This window comes from Saimiri boliviensis, chromosome 3 (assembly GCF_048565385.1).
Source record: "Saimiri boliviensis isolate mSaiBol1 chromosome 3, mSaiBol1.pri, whole genome shotgun sequence".
In the NCBI taxonomy this organism is placed as follows: domain Eukaryota; kingdom Metazoa; phylum Chordata; class Mammalia; order Primates; family Cebidae; genus Saimiri; species Saimiri boliviensis.
The window spans coordinates 123,299,039-123,317,933 of record NC_133451.1 but is presented as its reverse complement, the minus strand read 5'-3'; the positions used below and the strand labels follow the sequence as shown (position 1 = coordinate 123,317,933).

At 35.6% G+C, this 18,895-nt stretch overlaps 1 pseudogene; it reads left to right on the top strand.

Annotated features, from left to right (window-relative positions):
- Window positions 1-2,093: 2,093 nt before the first annotated feature.
- Window positions 2,094-18,592, top strand: LOC101029451 (E3 ubiquitin-protein ligase TRIM38-like; annotated as a pseudogene).
- The last annotated feature ends 303 nt before the right edge of the window (window positions 18,593-18,895 follow it).

Below are 18,895 nucleotides of genomic sequence, written 5' to 3'. Positions count from 1 at the left end.
ATACACCATGGAATACTATGCAGCCATCAAAAACGATTAGTTCATGTCCTTTGTAGGGATATGGATGAACCTGGAAACCATCATTCTCAGCAAACTGACACAAGAACAGAAAATCAAACACCACATGTTCTCACTGATAGGTGGGTGCTGAACAATGAGAACACATGGACACAGGGAGGGGAGCATCACACACTGAGGTTTGTCAGGGGGAAATAGGGGAGGGACAGCAGGGAGGGGAGTTGGGAGAGACAGCATGGGGAGAAATGCAAGATATAGGTGAAGGGGAGGAAGGCAGCAAATCACACTGCCATGTGTGTACCTATGCAACAATCTTGCATTGTTCGTCACGTGTACCCCCCAAACCTAAAATGTAATAAAAATAAGTAAATAACATAATTTTTTTTAAAAAAATCCATCAATAAAATTTATATAAAAAAGGAAAAAAAATTAAGGTCATTTTTTAAATGCTGGAAAATATTTCACAAAATTTAACAACTATTCATGAGAAGCTTCTCAGCAAACTAGAAATAGAAATTTTATCTGATAAAGGGCATTTACAAAAAAGATACAGCTAATAGCAATAGCATACTTACAGGTGAGAGATTGATTTCTTTCTTACTAAGATTGGGAACAAGGTAAAGACTCTCACTATTCCTATTTAATATTGTAGTGAAAGTCCTAGGCAGTGCAATAATATAAGAAAAAGAAATAGCATACAAATTGAAAAGGGAGAAATAGCATTATCTCTATTTACACATACTATGTAATGATCTATGTAATTCTAAGAAATCTATAAAAAATAAATACATAGAACTCCTGTAAGTATTAGGTGAGTTTAGGAAGGTTTCAGGATGCATGGTCAACATACAAAAATAATTTATGTTCTAATATAATGGCAATCAATAATTAAAACTTGAAATAAAAAATGCCATTTACAATAACACCAAAAATACTTAGGTATAAATTTATCAAAATATATACAGATTCTGTATGCTCCAGGCTGGGGCAGAGTGCATCTATCAGTGTCTCAGTGAACACACATCACTTAATGGTATGTTGATCATGAAACAAAGATCTATCATGATAAACTGAAAATTGAAAGAAACTGTGAATATGTAACAGGCTGGTTACAGAAATTTAAGAAGAAACACAGCATTACGTTTTTAAAAGTTTGTGGTGATAAAGCATTTGTTGATCCTGAAGCAATGGAGAAATTCATTGATTTCCCTAAGATCATCACTGACGAAAATATGGCACCAGAACAAGCCTATAACGCTGATAAGATGTTACTATTTTGGTGTTATCACTCCAGAAAGACACTGACTACAGCTATGAGACAGCTCCTACAAGCATTAAGGATTCCAAGGACAGAATAACTCTGCTGGGATGTGCTAATGCAGCAGGCATGCGTAAGTGTAAACTTGCTGTGATAGGCAAAAGTTTGCATCCTCACTGTTTTCATGGAGTGAATTTTTTACCGGTTCATTATTATGCTAAAAAAAGATATATATCACCAGAATGATCTTTTCTGATTGGTTTCATAAACATTTTGTACCAGTGGTGCATGTTCACTGCAGGGAAGCTGGATTGGATGTCAACTGCAAGATTCTGTTAATCCTTGACAACTGTTCTGCTCATCCTCCAGCTGAAACGTGATAATAATAACATTTATGCCATGCACTTTTCCCCAAATGTGACTTCATTAATTCAGCCATGTGACTAGAGTATTCTTAGAACAATAAAGCGTAAATATAAAACACTTTCTTGACCAGCATTGTAGCAGCAGTGAACAGAGGCCTGGGTGTGTAAGGTCTTCAAAAGAAGTTTAGGATGAAGAATACCACACGTGCTGTTGCCAACGCTTGGCACAGAGTAATTGTAACTGTGTTCAGAGATGAGGAGGCACAAAGTAGGGACTTTGAAGAATTCCTTATCTCAAGTGAGAAAAAAAAATGTTTGAACTCTTTATATGTGCAAAATATATCCCTTCAAAGTCTGTCAGTAAACTGGAAGAAGTGGATATCAAATAAGTTTTTGACATTGATAATGAGGCTCTAGCTATTCATTCATTGACAGATGGAAAAGTAGCCAAAATGGCTCTGAATCAAGGTTGTCATATTAATGAAGACAAAGAAGATGTTGTTAACATTGCAGAAAAAGTATCTACATATGACATGGTGAAAACGTGTGACGGGCTTATTGAAGGACTAGAGCAGCATGCATGTGTAGCAGAGATCATGTCAGTTTATAAAATCAAAGAGAGTCTTCTAGGGCAAAAACTCTTGTTAATGAGACAGAATACTCTGGAGGAAATGTTTTAAACAGTCATCCAGCAGAATACCTCCTCATTTCTAGAGGACTCACTTCCTGGTTCCTGATTCTGATATTTCTTCTCACCTTAAAAAGTAAAATACAGTGTACAGTCATCTTGTAATCAAAATACAGCATTGTAGGTGGAGACTGGAAGCCTGCCCCTGTTTGTTTTTGCATCATATATTTTATTTTTCTCATTGATTAATAGCTGACAGGCATAATGTGCTTTTTAGTTACCCTGAACACATTACTTTTTTCTCCTTATTAATGGCATGCAAATTTTTTTAAATGTTAAGTGGTTACATGTGAATATGTGTAAGAAAATGCTTGCTTATCAGTAGCATATAAAATTCACATTCAGGAATGATGATGATGCCAAACTGTAACCACAGATTGTCCACATGGGTGGCTGAGATAGAGACATTTTTGCTTTCTGATAGTTTGACATACACAAACTATGTTTCATGCATAACATTATTTTAAAGTATCATACAAAATTATCTTCAGGATATATGTATAAGGTATGTATAAAACATAAAGGAATCTAGCATTTAGACTTGGGCACCATCCCCAAGATATCTCATTATCTACATGCAAATATTTCAAAATCTGAAAAAATTTCAAAATTAGAAACACTTCTGATCCCAAGCATTTTGGGTAAGGGATACCCACCCTGTGGAGAAAATAAGACATTATGTACTTTATTTGGGTCTTCCTCTTTTTATTTATTTATTTTATCCCTGACTCTTCTTCTTATATGTATAAATGTAATTTAATATTCTGCAGCTGTTCTTTTATGACTTCACTTAGCAAAAACCTTTGATCATTATATTTATTAACAGTGATATTTTCCTGTTGATGTCTATTTTCTTATCTCTGCAAAGGCTCATATCAATTGAATGATCATTATACATCTCTTCAATAGTACTATCTTCACAGGTTTTTTTTTTTCCTTAAATTCAATTGTTAATTCTCTTGAGTGAATATTAAAAATTTTTGTACAAAAGTTACTTGTTAATATATTTCAAAGCTTTGTGAAACCTAAGAATGTCTTTCGGTTGTGCAAACAGATGTATAATAAACTCATTCATGTTCAGTAAATATGAAAAATATATTATTCACAGACATTTCCAAAACTGTTGTTCACTGGTTTCTGCTATTATTTGTAAAGATTCTTTAGTTTTGTCTGCACAAACGTAATATAATTTTGCCACTTAGAAACTTAGATAATTTTAGTTTTTCTTTAAATTCTCTTTTTTAATAACATGTTTGACTTCAATGCTCTTATTACTCAATGCTATCATACTCTCTTCAAGTTCTGGTTTTATCTGGTTTATTTAAATTTTGGTGGAATTCCTACTATTGGCAATGCAACTATGGTATTCTATCTCAAAGTGCATTATTTTAATCAAATTAATTATTTATGTATTTGGTTATTTTTCTTGAAATTTCCTTATTTTTTATTTATTTGATTTCTCTTTTGGTTGGTTGTCTTAGCAATCTTGTCTAATGCAATCTTGTCTATTTTTACCTTAATTTTATTTGTATTTCATCATATACTTGTATATGTCTTTTTTAATCTATGATTTCTTAATATTTTTATATAGATTTTTGATGAAGAATATTTTTACGGATTCATGATTAGTTTTGTTCAAGGATGTATATTTGAATATAATTTGTTGATCCTTTAATGTCAATTAATATCTACTCATTTAAATTATGTTACATTAATCTAAGGAAAAAAATTCTTGTTCCTGCTACTCAGGCTACCATCATTGCTGAAGCAAGAAATGCTGAAGCTGGAAAATCATGTATATTAAATATTATTGATTTTTCTTATTAGCTTAAGTTTATGCTTATGAATATTAATTATAATTCTGAGCCATAAAATAGTGAAAGTTTCAAGGCTCGTCAAACTGTTGAAACTTGGTGAATGGCTAAAGGCAAGAAAGCTCTGTGAATGGTGCTTCTGCCTGTCATTTGTCTGCTCTGCTCTGTGTCTTACTGTCAACATGCCTATGATTAAAGCATCCTCTTTTCAAGTCTATCCCTTCTGATATTGTGTGTCTTATCTGTTATGAACTAGGAACAAGTGAGTCAAATGTCTTACAATAATGCCTACAATATGAGTATATGGGTTCTGCAAAGGACTCGAAGGCCTGCTCTAAAAAGGGTATATGCCACTTTTAGCAAATGGATATTGTGGTACTTGATGCTTTTGTTCAGAGAACTTTTTGGTTATTTACTTATTCTTTGTTATGTCTTAGGTGATTGGTATATCCAGATAAAAGTAGTGTTACTGTAATATTTTCCAAATGTATCCTCTTAGGCCTATAAGTGACTGCTATTGATTTCACTGCATAAAAAGAAGAATCTATAGTGTACAAGCTGAACTTTCCTTCTTACCTCTCTAAAGTTGAAGAGATAATAAATACTGCATTTCATGCTAATTCATTCTGACAGTCTTGGTGAAATCTTGATGATGATGGTTTCTCAGGGAGCAAGGGTTCCGAGCCCCATGAAACATGCTGGGATGTCTAGAAGTTCACATGATGTCTCAAAATGGCTCAATTAACTGTTCACAAAATATATGGGTCATCTTCCGGATAAAAATCATGAGTCTCACATTTAAACTTGAAGAAATTTTATGTAAGGATAAAAAAAAAGAATAGCTATCATGAGACAGTTTTATATGGAAAAAGAAAATAGTGAAACTCAAGGTCACTTAGAAAAGATTCCAGTGCCAATGCAAAGAATGTCACAGACGGTTTCTCCAAAGGGAGTTCCTTCCTATGGAGACATTTTTTTCCTGGGCTATGTTTAGCATATTAAAAAAGTTCTAGTTGAATAAAAAGCTGCAGCTGTTCCAGTAACTACTAGTTAATGAGGTCATTAAGGATCAGTGATGTGGTTTATCTAAGGCAAAATGAAAATAAAAATATTCGTGAATAAGGAAAAATAGAGAATGGTTGCATATTGCATAACTTATCAGTTTAACTGATTTTATCTACTATCATTAACATAAAAGCTTTGAAGGCACAAAAGGCAGATTAAGGAAAAAAGGGTGACAAGATCCTGAGTCAAGAGTTTGGGATGGTGGAAAAACCCAAATAAAGGTGAGAGCATGGCCTGACAGAGCTTGGCAAGGGACCCATGTGTAGAAATCAAAGAAGATGAAAATATTTTAACTGTATGTATTAATGTATCATTAACAAGCTATTTAGTATGATATTTTAATGGGTGTTGGAGTCAGGCAAAACTGTATGTGTATCACAGCTCTACAACTTACAATTTTATTATGCTAGCAGTATTGGGAGGATTAAAATTGAGACTTTTTGTGTATCAGTCATTTTTTTTTAACCAGTATATCATGAAAATTCAGCCATGAGTGCCTGAAACATCAAGGAAATTCTTATATAACAAGAATGTTGGACATAGGGTCATTCCAGGGTTGATTCATTGAGTAGTTTCTCAGAGTCATCAAACCCTCTGCGTCTTTCCGTATTTCTCCTCTGCCATTCTCATTGTTTTGACTTTTTTTTTCCTTCAAAAACTGACTGGCATCGAGAGATTACTGCAGATCTGAGACACATATGAAGGTGAAAATGTCCTGAAAAGGGAGTGACTCTTACTAAGCTCCTATTATCAGTGAGGAAAACCTTCCCCAGAATCCCCACAGCAGATGTCACCACTGATCTCATTGTCCAGGACTGTGTCAAATGCCACTCTCTGGCAAGGGGAATGAGATTGTCCCAGTGAGTTGGAACTAGTCATGATACTTTCCTCATGCCTGGAGCAGAGTCTAGCACTAGAAGGTTCATGGTGAGCCAATACTCAAACACATTCTGTTTCTATGGTAGAAGATGGTTTCTCAGATGGGCGACATTCTATTGGTATGTGATACCCTACTCAGGTGCCTGACATAATCAGCATGAGATAAGTAATAGATATTACAACTTTAGAGAACATGTGTTTAATCAATGTTTGGCATATTATTAAAAAAATTCAAATTTGCTGTCAACAATAAGATAAACAGATAAATAAAATTTAGTGATACGATCTGAACATTTTCATCCCCCCTCAAAATTCATGGGTTGAAATCCTAACCCTAAGGTGATGGTATTAGAAGGTAGGTCTTTGGGAGTCAATTAGGTCATCATGGGTGATTAGGACAGAGCCCTCATGAATGGGAATACAAAGGAGGCCTGAGGGAGCTCAATCACCCCATGTGGCATGTGATGCTATAGTGAGGAGATGACCTTCTATGGACTAGGAAGAGGTCTCTCACCAGAGGCTGAATATGCTGGTGACTTGATCTTAGACTTCCCAACATACAAAACTATGGGAAATAAATTTCTGTTTTTCATAGGCCACCTAATCAATGGCATTCTGTTATAGCAGCTCAAATGGACTAAAATACTCAGTAATGATTTTAAGTAAAAATAGTCTCTGAGACACTGCTAGACATAGATTAAATGAGTGGAATGAGTAAAGAGAGCATATGTGTTGAACATAGGTACCAAGAAGGGAAGAACCAAATAAAGTCATTGAATATTTATGTTTTGCAGGTTAGATCACTTTGTGTACCTTTTGGTGGCACCCATTCTGGCCCCATATATACTTTCCTGAAACAAATGGATCAAAGTTATGACTGCTCAGCTAGTTACTAGTGAGTTTGAGCTATAACAAGTATTTTTAGTCTTGTGCCTTTTGAATAGATGAAAAGTGTTTACTCCAAGGGCCTCAACTGCTAAGCCAACTTGTTCAATCTCAACTATGGCCTTTATAATCACACTGGCTACTGCGCTGAGGTTGCGGGGAGGCAAGAGGTCAGGTAGAGAGAGAAAAAGAGAGAAGATAGGATACTTAAACATTGTCTGACAAAGGATTCAGGTAGTGTGGTCATTCTACTCCACTTACACGATGTCCTAAGTGCCTAAAGTTGGTTCAATAAGCTGTGTGATTTGAGTGTCTTAATTTGTTCAGTGAACCTTTCTGGAATAGTCTGTCTAGTAGTAAACTAAGAGGCTACAATAGCATTGCATCAATTTTCTATTGGGACAATAGGTTTGCATAGAGAATTAAAAAGAGATGGAAGGAACATTACAGAGTACCTACTCCAATTCTAATATTTTACACCATAGGAACATAAAACCATGGAGGGATTTAAAAATTTGTGGCTGATCATGTCTGAAGCATATGTAATATAACAGTAATTCTAACGCTTTATTTAAAAACTGATACTAGTTCATTATGAGCACAGAATTAAAGGAGACAGTTGGAATTTTACAAATGTTTTAGTTACAATTCATATGACGATTCTGTTCCTTCTATAATACAGGACATTACTTTCTGATGAGGGTATGCTATCTGACAGTTTATTATTTTTTTCTGACATCTTCATATAATGATTTTACTCCATAAAATCAGAACTGTTTGATCTGTCTTATATGCAAATTGTGAAAACTTCAGGGAAAGAAATCAGATTGGTAGAGAAGAATTCTGGTCAAGACAGCTCAGTAATTTCATACATTGCTCCAAACACAAAGCAATGATAGACAAATTAAAAAAGAGTTAACCCAAAACTAAACAGATAAATCTCATAATTGGCCAATGATAGGAGGGCTGACCTATTGGGCTTTGGATACACAAACCTGTAGGAGTAGCTTTGTACTCTGTTCCTGCAGGGTAAGGTGAACAGGGGTGAGGGCTTTATATACTATTTGAATTCTGCAAATAAGAGGGATAAGTGTATGAAAGAAGGCTTTGAAAACAAACATGGTTTCTGATAGCTTCTATGACTATAGATTTTAGTAAGCCAGAGACCTAGAGGACCCACAGAGATCCTGTGATCATGAATAAACAAAGATGCCCACATTCTCTGTGTCCAGATCGCACACATGGCTTTAAGCTAGGTAACCCAAAATGCCACTACAAGACCTGCCACTAGAGAGACAGCCCTTGGGTCGGGTGGAAGAAGCATAGACAAAACACACATGAGATCAAAGTTATAGAAATTCTCTGATCCAAACTTAGCCCATAAAGAGAATTCTAAAGTTCATGAGAAACTTAATGCTAAGCAAGATAGTAAACAAAACATATAGTAAGCACATAAACTCATTGTAGATAAAATTAAGAAACAAGTTTATAATATGTATATTTAGATGTTATCTGCAATAGGGCAACTGGTCCTAGACTAACCACCCAGTTTAACTGACTATAAAATAAGACAAAATATATAAAATTATTGCTTTCAGCCTTGTGATTAAAAGTGTAAGAGAGTGATTCCCAGGGATGGACAGTATACAAGGCAAGTCATGTGGTGTCCCTAACTTTCTGTTTGGAGGTACTTTCTAAACTACTGTGCAAGCATGTGGAACTCAAATAAAGCACAGTTCTGCTGAGTTGAAGTGCAGAGATCAGAGTTTGGACTAGTGAAACAGCTGCAATGTATGAAGAAAATTATCAGAAAGTAGAATACTGCAAAAAGAAGGAATTTATGAAATCTAAGTTACACATCCTCAGGGCAAGACTCTTGCAGAAATAGGCAAAAAAAAAAAAAAAAAAAAATGAGAAAGAAAACCTACCAGGGAGCTAAGAACACAGCAACTTCAGTAGCTTATAAAGATCTGGAAGCTATTACAAGCTTCAGTTTCTGACTAACTGAATGGAGGAATATCAGGAAACACTTGAGATTTAGGTAGAAGTTTCAGGCAGGCCATCATTTAGTATTCTAGGGCTAACATTTCCCTAGAGTAAAGGCAACTGAAGACCATGCTAACAATGTTTGCAAACAAGCTTTGAAAGGTTTGAGCAAAGCTACAAATGAATGAACTGCCTGCCAGAACAAAACAAAAATTAAAGAAGACAATAAAATTCAGACATGCAACAAGGCAGTACCCATAATGTCTGGCATACAATAAAAATTACTAGATTTGTGAAAAAGAAGAAGAGGAAGAAAAAGAAAAAAAAGGTGGTCTATAGCTAGCAGAAAAAGTAGTAAAAAAAACCAGAGATTCAGCATATGGAAATGATAGAGTTATCACACAAGGACTAGAGAATAGCTATTGCAAATATGTTCAAAGAATTAAAGGCAAAATGAATATAATAAGGGAAGAAAAAGGTAATCTCAGCAGAGGAATGGAAACCATATAAAAGAACCAAATGGAAATCCTTGAACTGAAATATACAAAATACAAAATGAAAAATACTATTACTTCTACAGCTGTAAACCTTGGTGTCCTTTTGGTTGTAAATAAACAATTACATAATGCCTTCCAAATGAGCATAGAGATAAAAAGTAAATATGAAAATTTAGGGGTTATTCATAACACTCAGACCTTGGAATCAAGAGCAAGAAAACAGACAGAAATTAGGGTAGCTATTCTTTCAGCCTGTCTAACTCTGACCACAGGGCTTTGTGTCTCTGTTTTCATCTGCGTATGTGCTTCAAACTCTCTCTCTCTCTCTCTCTCTCTCTCTCTCTCCCTCTGTCTCTCTTTCTCTCTCTTTCTCCTGCTACAGCATTATTTTCCCTGAAAACATGGTTGTCCTGTATCACCCAAGTGTAAAGGTATAGTTGTAGTATAAGCTAAGGAAATTATTTTCTCTTAATTTCAATTCCAAATTACTATGGAAGAGAATCTAGTGATCAAACTGAGGTCAGGTGTTTACACCTGTCTTAATTTTCTACAGCTCTGGGGACCAATTAGTGCTATCTGAACAAACATGACCACCAACGCCACTTCCAAAGATTTTTTTTCTGAAAGAAAGAACACTCATTGAGTGAGCCTGCCCTACAAGTTGGCATTACATGGACATCAATATACTTTGGTAGTTAGTTCTAAAAAGTAAAATATGCATTTCATACCTTTTAAAAATTAGATACAGTAAATACTATATTACTTGTATTGGTAAACTTTAAATCTTTTATAAAGTACAGGAAGTTACCATGTTCTTGTAAAAGTTAAAAAATATATACAATTAAATGAATAATCAGTCTTATTGTATTTATTTATATTTACTAAGAAGATAAAGATAATGCTTTCTTTCTTTGGGCATAGTAACTATGGAAACCACTTACGACATCTTCATGTCAAATGACTCTGCCTTCTCTGGTCTGATTGTCAAATGTAGATAAAAGCAACAGAAAACTAAGGATCATACATTCTAGTCACACAAGGCTGGAGCTATGCACTTTTCTTGAGCTGGTACATTTGTCTATACTTTGTCTGCAGGGCAGACTGCAATCCCTTGCTGTATGGCTTTTGAACCAATAATAAGAAGCTAGTAAATACCCTGGGTAACCAAAGAAAGAGTTATTCTAAAGCACGGGGGAATAAAGGAGGCATACTGCTGACTTCCTGATTCTCCTCTTTGTTCTTGTTTCATTAATCAGAAAAAAGAAACGGAGGTTGTCAGAAAAAGTTGAAACCTATTCATGGTTGTGAAACTCTGTAAGAGCAACCTTCAAAAAGGAAGCAAGAGGAATTAGAGTTTAGAGATAATATGTAGACATTTAAGTAACTAATGAGAGGGTGGAGGATGGGCATGATGAACAGTGCATGACAGCAGGATTAATTTAAGTAAAGCACTTTAGGTGAGAAAAGAATACATTCTTAAGACTTCTGCTCGTTGGAACGCTGTGCTGTGCAGAGTAAGAAGAAAATCGACATGATTCAATTGCTTTTATGGGTTTAGATGCCTAGAGGAGTGGAGACTTGGGGCTACAATTTTGAAGGAGGGGTGAGATTCAATTATTTTGGCTTTACTATGTTGTCATGCTTACCATCTGAGATCACTTCCCCTTTTAAAATTTTTTTGTTTTGTTTAGCTTTGCTTTGTTTGCATGTTCAGCAATGCTGGGCGTTATTGCTTCATTTGGCACTAACAGTGACCCTCAACTGTAAACGGAATGTAACACTGCCCTTTTGTGAATCACTTTGGGCTCCCCTTATTTTGCAAATGGAGAATCTTGACTTCTAATAAAACTTAGGAAATCCTTAGCAAGGGCTTTATTGTCTTATTAAAACTCCCATAATTAGGGAAATCGCTCAGCCGTCATCTCACTTTTGTGTGTGTGTGCTCTCCAACTATGCCAATTTGTCCATTCACGCATGCATTTGACATGTTCACAGGAATTTCTGCCTAGAGCAGTGAGAAAGTTGAAGCATGTATTCTTATTAGACTGATAAAGTTAGACAGGACAAACCACTTAGAAAAATTCATCAGGAAATAACGCTGAGTAAAAAAAGAAATGAGTAATTATTCTATAATCGTTCTGTTATTCTCTAGCAGGCTTTCAAGAAAACAACTGACTTGTTAAGTATCAAAGCTTTATTTTTAAATAAATTATTTTCTTCACTTAATGAAACTTACTCATATGTCAACATAAAATATTGCCCTCTTTTTAGAGCAAAGGATGATATCCAAGTTGCATTATAATCTGCCTGTTACTGTTACAGTGGCTGTCATGATAATTTCTATTTCTATACTTGTACCTACTATATGGTTTTCAAAGCATTATCAATAACACAAATAGCTAACAACAAGGGAAAAGTTTTAAAATTATGATGTATGCACTTAAATATTTTCATAGAACGTTAATCAATTGAAAAAATGCTTTTCATAAAAAATTAAAAATAATTATATAATTCTAAATACAGCATGATGCTAATTATATATACATATATATCTTTCTATTAGTATCTTGTTCTAGTGTTTATACATGTTTATTTCTCTCCCTAAGAATATATCTGTATAGTCTAGAAAGTTATACAGTTGACCCTTGTATAACACATGAGTCAGGAGCACTGATCCCGTACAGTAAAAAATTCACATGTAGCTTTCAACTTCCCAGAAACTTAACTACTAATAGCCTCCTGTTGACCAGAAGCCTTACCAGTGAATTAAACAATTAACACATATTCTGTATGTGATATATATCATGTGCTGTATTCTTTCAATAACATAAACTAGAAGAAAGCTTAAAAAGATTAAAAGGAAAATAAAATATATTTACTATTCATTAAGTGGAATTGGATCATCCTAAAGGTCTTCATCCTTGCAGTGTTCAAATTGAGTGAATTGAGTAAGACAAGGAAGAGGAGGCGCTGCTCCTGTTTGTCTCTGGGGTAGCTGAAGCGGACGAGGTGGAAGAGGTGGAAGGGGAGGCAGGAGAGGCAGGCACAATCGGTGCAAGTTCTATTTAAAACAACTCCATGTCTAAGTGGACTCAGCAGTTCTAATCTGTGTTGTTCAAGGCTCAATTGTATACCAAATGTTGAAGGTAAACAGTAAAAATTTTATTTTTATACTTTTTCTAAATTTTTTGTTATCTATTAATATAACCAATGATCATTTATTTTGTTAAAAAACGTGGTTTATAACTAACTTAACTGTAATAACTTCTGCACATTTGCTAATAGGATGATTGAAAAGAAAAGTGAGTTGAATCCCGATGGTAATCTATTGCTATGTGAAGATTGCTCAGAACTGTCTCTGATGTTTGGCAAAAATAGTTTCCCCTGACTTTTTACCAACGAATTGTTCTCTGTTTTAAACCAACACAATATTATCAACGTTGGATTTGGCAAATGAAGAGCTCATTTTTCTAATGATTGATAATAACATGAAGGCTGGTGGTTTCGAGCTTTAAGTAATAGAAATTTGAAAGCGGCCACTCAGGTTCCAATCAAATTCAGACTTATGACAAAATTCTTATGACCCTGGAAAAATTATGGATAATAATTTGGAGTAAGAAGACCTGGGCTGGTTGCGGTGACTCACTCCTGTAATCCCAGCACTTTAGGAGGCTGAGGTGGTGGATCATTTGAGATCAGGAGTTTGAGACCAGCCTGGCCAACATGGTGAAACCCTGTCTCTACTAAAAATACCAAAAATTCACCAGGCATGGTGGCGCATACCTGTAATCCCAGCTACTCAGGAGGCTGAGACAGGAGAATCACTTGAACCCGGGAGGCAGTGGTTGCAGTGAGCTGAAATCACACCACTCAACTCCAGCATGGGTGACAGAGAGACTTTGTCTCAAAAAAAAAAAAAAAAAAAAAAACGAAGAAGAAGAAGAAGACCTGCATTGAAACTTAAAGCTGACTGGTGTATGTTCCAGGAGCATACGTTGGGACAATGTGATCAAAAGAACCCAGATTCCAGCTAGAGAAAGGCACGTTAGGTCCACAATAACTTTTAAGATTGCAAAGGGATCCAGAGGTTAAAACATGTAGAAATTGCTGCTCTAGATAAACACCTTTATAATAAGCCCACTGCAGCCAGGAGAGGGCTGTGCATCTGATCCTGACTTTTTTTTCTGATACACCAAAAAGTTGCTTCTGTCAACCAGTGATTTGAAAATGTAATCCTTATGTTGGATGATAGTAAGATTCATAAAAATGAATGGCCCTATGAAATTCATCATTACATGCATCTAAAGAAGTAGTTTAGATTTAGGAAGGATGTTGTAATTGTTATTTATACAAAGTACATTTTTTGAGTTTCCACTAGAGAAATTTCTTTGAAATTTCAGAATCAGAAAATATTGGGTCTCCCTTTAGTAAGTGATTTGTTTTCATAAATAGCACAAATCCTACAATTTTTCTTGTTTCTTTCTCTCAGCTTTGGTTTCTTGGAATCCTACGATCTTAATGTTTGCTCCTTCTAGTCATTGTTTTGCATATATTTTGGCGTAAATTTTCACATCCTGACCTAATTTTTTCTGACTTGGCACTGACACATTGTCACAATTTCTAGATTTATTTTCTACACACCCACATACACACAAATTCTTTGGTGATGAGGTGTACACACGTATGCAGATGGGTATGTCTGAGGCTTTCATTGGACCTTCAAAGTTGTTCCTACTTTACTGGTGAATACTCTGAGGACTGATTCATTTAGTCAGTCACCTGGCTTATAAAAATAGCTAGGATGAGAAACGGATTGTAGCTTTTCTTAAAACAACCATACTTCCTCTTTCTGTAGCTATTTTCAAAGGAAGCGTCAAACAAAGCCCCTTAACTCATTAATATGAGAAAGTAGCCTTCTCCATCGTGAAAAGTGGCTCAACGGACTTAAAGTTCTCTAAGTTACTAAAACGTGAAGAATGGGAAATGCCAACATTTTGCGGTTTTTACTATGATCGCATCTATTCAGCATCAGGAAAATCCTAAATTTTATATTTATTTTATAATTTGTAAATAATAACACAAGAATTCTTTTAAAAGTTCCTTGACAATTTTAATTCTCCAGAAACACAGTTGTTAAAAGTAAATTCCTTTCATGATATCAGTCCTGTTCTGTATCAATTTATGACTTTCTCTCTGGCAGATTGAAATACGTGTCTAAGACATGCTTTAGCAGCTAAAAATATAAAGGAGGCAATTTATAGCTTTCTTTTATTTAGAATGAATATTTGCTTAAGGAAGATAACATTTCTTTTCCAATTACATTTTTCCTTAACATGTACTAACATACTTACTAAAAAGATTTTTTTCCTATACTATAACCTATTAAGCATATAAATAATTTGCTGTTAACACATGGGAAAAAGAGAAAGGTGAAATCAAATTAGCAAAGAGAAGGGCAGTGAACTCACTACAGAAGACCATGTGGTAGCCTTTCTACTACTGCATTAGTGGATGGTCTGATAACTTTCCTGCAATGGCAACGCATCGCGGTTTTTCCTACAATGGCAGTACATCATGGTTTTTCTTAGCAACATTCATTGAACAGATAATTTACTTTTTAAAAAATAACTTTTTTATTTTTTTATGGAGTTTGGGCCATCTCAAACCTTCACAAGGAATTCATAATTCTTATCACGGAATCCAAATAGCTGAGTTTGAATTCTGTATATGATACAGGGATGGGAGTGGTTTACAAGCCAGAGGCCATGTATTGAGTTTAGATACCCCCTGATAAATTTGTGTTTGAGGAGTCAGAAAAATATATCAAAGTCTAACACTATTGGGCTATTCTGTAGAAATCTTTCCACTAAGTTTAAAGACCAGTTTCTAGAAGGTCAGTTGGGGTTGTCCAGCACACAACATTTTCCATATTTGCGTTACTTTGGCTTTGTCACTTGAATATTGGCATGGAAGCCTGTGCTTTGTGGTTTAAGCATTTTGTTAGTTGCTTATTCCTCAAGTTAAGCAGTAATCGTCTTTTGCTGACAGCTCTTTAGTTACTGTAGAAATGATTGTGTTGTCATAAACACAGCTTTAGGACTTCAGGTGGGAGGGGGAGAATCAGAGGGTGTTCAACAAAAAGCTCATGTTTCCACCCAAACACACCCACCTAAGTACTTGCAGAAGGCTCAGGGAAAACAGAAGCAGAATTCTTTTCCCTGTTCCACTTTTCAAAGTTCCTTATGTGGAATCAGATGCTTTTAATACATTTCAAAAAGTCTTCCATCTAACCTCCAAAAATAAACAAACCACAATTCTGCTCCCCCTTTCTCCCTCAATTTAATCATTTGTTCTAATTTTCCTACCTTTGAAATCAGATGATTCAGCTCCTCTTTCTGCCTCAGTAGTTTGAAATAATTCAAATTTCAGAAGCTAATGCTTGATTCTTCTCTTTTCCTTATTTTTATATTGTAATAGTCTTCATCTGTTTTCTATCACTTAATTTCTTTTCTGATCTGGATCTCTTTTTAAAAAATTTTCATGAGGGCTATTCTCTCTTTGCCTGTTTTCTTTTTTGTATAATTCTCACTCTCCCTTTATGCGCCGAGGAAATGAACCTTTTCTGCCATGAGTTCACACTCCTTTTTAAATTTTCCTCACCCCTGTTCTACATTCTGCTTTTAAGTCGGTAATAAGATATTATTTGAAGCATGGCTCAGATCTCATATTTTAAAAGAATTTCTCCACCTATATCGGCTTCTAGCAGACTCTACCTCAGCTATGTCCTAACTGCTTCTCTGACAGAACTTTGAGTTGCTTCCTTCCTCCTGTGGCTGATTTTTATGATTTTCCAATACAATATTGACAAAAGAGAATGGGCTTTGGGTCCACACCTGTATGGGTTTGAGTCTCAGCCCTGCCACAGCTGCATGATCATGAGCAGATTACTTTGCATCTGGATTTCCTTACCTGTAAACTTGCAATAATTTTATAGAAGACTTTAGAAATGATTAAAGGAGAGTATAGAGCATAGACTGAGAGTCATACTGAGTGCCCAGTGTTTTATATATATGTGTTCAGTCTTCAAAAAATTTGGCATTTTGTTGCTAAAGAGATTGCCAGATCAGAGTGGCATGTAGAACATGAACAGTTTCCAAGAGAAAAGCCTTACATAGCATGGTCTGTTCTTCGTCTTTTTTTCACCTATCAGGCACACATCCATTTGGGCTTTTTTGTATTAAAATTATGAAATGTTCAAACATAAAAGTATAACAATTAAAACAATAAATGTCTATGATCATCTATGCTTAGCTTGAACAAATCTTAGCATGCTGTCATAATCATATCAGATGTTCATGGTACAGAAATAAACTATTTAGATTTGGTAAAAACCTTTTGTGTCTCTTCTTTAGTATCATTTATCTCTCTTTCTTTGTGGAGATGTAACCATGCTGAATTTGCTCTCGATCATTCTTATTTATATATTTTTACTTTTAATATACACATATATATCTACGTAAAACATAAGACTTTATTCTGCATAAGCTACATATATGTAATATACTGTATATATTTTACAACTTGCTATTTTTTAGCATTTTATTGGATTTATCACATGTGCCATATCATGTTGTTCTGTTTTCTGCATTTCTGTTGCAGCACAGTATGCCATTGTATGAATGTGTTGCAGTAATAGTGCAATTGGAAAACTAAGTGGAGTGGATGATTCTAATCTAACTCAAGGACAAAATCTGATCAAGCCCCGTGATGAACTCAGCACAGTGGCTTGCTTCAGTGATACCTTGGGATACCAGGAACAGCTCCACCTGTTCTGTGAAGATGAGGGGCAGCTCATCGCTGGCACTGTGAGAGGGCATCACAGCACAAAAGGCACACCACAACTCTTGTTTAAGATGTATGCCAGGGCTACAGGGAAAAACTCCAGAAAGCTGTGACAAAATTGACGCAACTTAAAGAGGAATGTATGGAGCAGAAGGTGTTCACAGAAATGCACATAACTAAATGGAAAATAAGTACAGAGTTTATTTGGGCCAAGTTTGAGGACTGCAACTCAAGAGCACGGATTCAAATTGCCCAGATTATATACTCCCGCTGCATGAGTTTAGACACCAATAATGAAAATTGCAATTTTGTATCTCCTCATGAGAAGATACATATTCAGAGACAAAAATATGGAATTTGACTTTAAGAATCTCCAGAGTTTACTACATGAGTAGCAGAAGTCTTATCTCTGGAGACAGGAAAAGGAAGAACAGACTCTGAGTAGACTGAGGGACCATGGGGCTGATCTGAGGCTGAACTGAAGAGCCACATCCTTGAACTGGAGGAAAAATGTCAGGGCTCAGCCCCAAAATTGCTGCAGAATGTGCATGACACTGTGAGCAGGAGTTGGGCTGTGACACTGGGAGCATCAGAGGTCTTCTCCTTGGAGCTTCACACTATGTGCAGCGTTTCTGAGCTTTACTTTGATGTGAAGAAATGTTAAGGAACCGTCAAGAGATGGGGTTTTGCCATGTTGCCCAGACTGGTTTTGACCTCTTAGACTCAAGTGTTCTACCTGCCTCAGCCTCTGACAGTATTGGGATTACAGTCAATGTGACTCTGGATCCAGATACAGCTCATAGTGAACTAATTCTATATAAGAATCGGAGACGAGTGACTTATGGATATCCCCAGGACCATCACGGCACCCCTTCCAGGAGATCTAGTGCCTTTCCCTGTGTCCTGGGTGGTGAGGGCTTCACCTCTCAGGAAGATGCTACTTCCAAATGGATGTTGGAGAAGGAACAGGGTGGGATTTAGGAGTTTGTAGAGAAAATGTGCAGAGGGGCACTGGCATGAAGCAAGAGCCTCAGTCTGGATCTGGACCCTCAGGCCTTGCAACAAGAAAGGCTATGTAGCCCTTATGTCTCCCTCAACTTCCCTTCATCTGTGTGAGCAGATCTTGGTTGTGGGAGAGTTTCTGGATTCTGAGGCTGGAGGTGCATCCTTTTACAACATGAGTTATTGGCTATCACATCTTCACCTTCCTAAAGGCTTCCTTCTCTGACACTCTCTGGCCCTATTTCCAGGTTTATCAATATTCTCCTTTGTTCCTGCCTCCCCTAGATGGTTAAGGAAAAGAGCAAAGTCTCATTGGTTTAACCAGCACAGAGCATATGATGTAAATCCCATAAGGGACCAAAAAAAAAAAAATAATAATAATAATACATGCAAAATAGCCTGTATCTGGCTTTTTAGAATATGACTAATAAATAGCTCTTGTGAGCTTTTCATTAAAGGGTTTAAAGATGAATCTACCTAAATTCACTACTTAAAGAAATGTATAAATGTGATTCTCTACATCAATTTTTTGTTTTCTCTCTTGATTTGCAACAGATTAAGAGTAAATAATGTTATTTTCTGTTGTTTCATAGGTT